Source organism: Marmota marmota, unplaced genomic scaffold (genome assembly GCF_001458135.2).
Source record: "Marmota marmota marmota unplaced genomic scaffold, marMar, whole genome shotgun sequence".
Classification (NCBI taxonomy): Eukaryota; Metazoa; Chordata; class Mammalia; order Rodentia; family Sciuridae; genus Marmota; species Marmota marmota.
The window spans coordinates 24,158,228-24,161,222 of NW_026000249.1; positions in this window are offsets into that span (position 1 = coordinate 24,158,228).

The window sequence follows — 2,995 nt, forward strand, 5'->3', positions numbered from 1 at the left end:
TTTCTGTTTTAATTTTTCAATATAATGTTGTATTTTTAGTTTCAGTTCATTTACTTACTCTGTTAAGAAGGTTTGAACCTTCATTCTTTCATTTATCTATTACATTGTAGTCTACCCAGGTTTCTACCAACATTTATTTATTTGTTTGAATTGCACTTTCTGTTACTTGCAACAGAATTGAATCATGAACATTTTAAAGTCAAAATAGGAAATCGATATTCCTTTCCCACTACACATATTTAATATACATAGACACTGACATAAAATGTCTTAAATGAATTGTTCTTTGAAATAATAACATATTAATTTTACTCCATATTTATTATTTAGAAAAACTCCATGTTTAAAATCTACAAATGTGCTTGGTAATAGTATTACCAATATTATTGGTAATATTATAATATTATATCTCCAATATTATTCAGGTATGAATCTACCATAATTCTTTATTTCATAAAGATAAAATCATGTACTATTTGACTTCTACAGACTTAAAGTTTCTTCACTGCACCCACACATATATTGTTGTGCTACTGCTAGTAATCGTGTGATTTTAACATTTGCTAGAGCATCTTTAGATAGAGGGATACAAATGAATAGTGATAACTTTCTTACATACAAAGCTGTTCAAGTGGGAAATGCTATGACCTGAATATATGTATCTGATGTGTTATTTTTGTAATTTTTATTTTTACATAATTATAGAAACAAAGGAAGTTGCAAAAGTAATATGGAGGTCCCTGTGTACTTCTTCCAGATTCCCATGATTGTACTATTTTACATAATTATACTGCCATATGGAAACCAGGAAATCAACATCAGTACAGTGCCATTAATTACAGTAGCCAGGCATCATGGTGCAAACCTGTAATCCCAGTGATTCTGGAGGCTGACACAGGAGGATTTCAAGTTCAAGGACAGCTTCAGCAGCATAGCAAAGCCTTAAGCAATTTAACAAGACCCTGTCTCAAAAATAAATAAATAAATAAATAAATAAATAAATAAATAAATAAATAAATAAATAGATGGGCTGAGATGTAGCTCAATGTTAAAGCATGCTGGGGTTAATTCCCAATATACATCCTACTAGGAAAAAAAAACCTAGTCACATTACAGATTTATTCAGATTTCACCAGTTTTTATAGGTACCAATTTTTTCAAATGCATAGATTCAGGTAACTACCATAGCAGTCAAGATACAGAACAGCTCCAAAATTACAAAGAAATTCGTGCTACCATATTATAACCACATCCTTGCCTATGTCCATCACCACTGGTAACCATTAATCAGTTCTTTATCTGTATAATTTTGTCACTTCAAGAATTTTATATAAATGTAATCACATAATATGCAACATTTGAGATTGACTTTTTTGTTCATTCAGTATAACTGCCTTTGGGACCAAGCCAATTTGTTTTGTATTTCAATAGTTTATTAATTTTATTGCTGAGCAATATTTCATGGTACAACTTTAAGTACTTACTCATTGAAGGATATATGAACTTTTGAAGTTTGGGATTATTACAAATGAAGATGCTATAAAAAGTACAAACTTTGTGTACGTACACTTATTACAGGTTTTTGTATGGACATATTCCCCCAAGTGTGATCATTTTGTCATATAAGTAACAGTATGTATAATGTTATAAGAAAATTTCTATTTTAAAAAAAATATTTTTAGTTTTAGATTGAAACGATACCTTTATTTATTTATTTTTATGTGGTGCTAAGGATTGGACCTAGTGTCTCACACATGTCAGGCAAGTGCTCTACTACTGAGCTACAACCCCAGTTTATCCAAATTCCTATCATTTTCTAGAATGACTATAGTATTTTACATTCCCACCAGTATTGCACAAATGATCCAGTTTCTCCACATTCTTGCCAGTAGTTGGCAGTCATTCTGGTAGGAGTGTAGTAATAGCATAGAATGGTGTTTTATTTTTATATCCCTAGTGGCTAAAATGTTGAACAATTTTTCCTGTGCTTATCAGCCATACTTAAAAACTTTTCAGTAAAATGTCTGTTTGTGTCTTTTAACCATTTCCTGCTTGAACTTTTTTATTGTTAGCTTTTGAAAGTTCTTTATCTATTCTATGCACAAATTATTTTGCAAATATTTTTCCCAGAATTCTGGTGTTGGTGTTGTGTCAGTTTGATGTGTTGATTGATGATATTGTTCAGTTATTCTATATATTTAATGAGTAACTGTCTAGTAGTTCTGTCAGTTCAACAGATGAGTGTGCTGAAATATCCAACTCACTTGCTAATTTCATTCTAACAAAATTGCTTAATGTATTTTCTAGCTGTTTATTTGTGTGCGTGTGCATTTAAAATTGCTGTGTTGTCAAAGTGTATATGTCATTTTACCAATAAGTGATGTCCTGTATCCTTCTCTGTCATTGATAATTTTCATAGTAATGAGGACTACTTTATGATATATTCATGTATCTTCAACAAATATACAAGTATGAATCTATACACACAATACATCTATATCATTCATCTATATACATCTACATCAATATACCTAAATCTATGTATGTATGTGTGTATATATATATGCATATAAAGTCCATATACCTATATCTAGCTATTTTTCTATCTATGGAATAATAATTTCTGATATTTTTGATGAACATTTGCATGGCATAACTTATTTTATCCTTTTAGTTTCAACTTTCTTATATCACGAAATTTAAAGGAGTTTTAAATATCAACTTTCTTTTAAAATTGATATATTTAGATGATTTATATTTAACATATCTAAGTTAGAACTAAATTTGATATTTTATAATTTGTTTCTTCCATTTGTCGTCTCTTCCCATATGTTATCATCCTATGGGCTAAGTGGATAATTTTAGAATTCAATTGTGATGTACCTTTTATGTTGGTATCTATATACAATTTTAGGATTATATATATATACATATATATATATATATATGTATATATATATATATATATATATATATAGAGAGAGAGAGAGAGAGA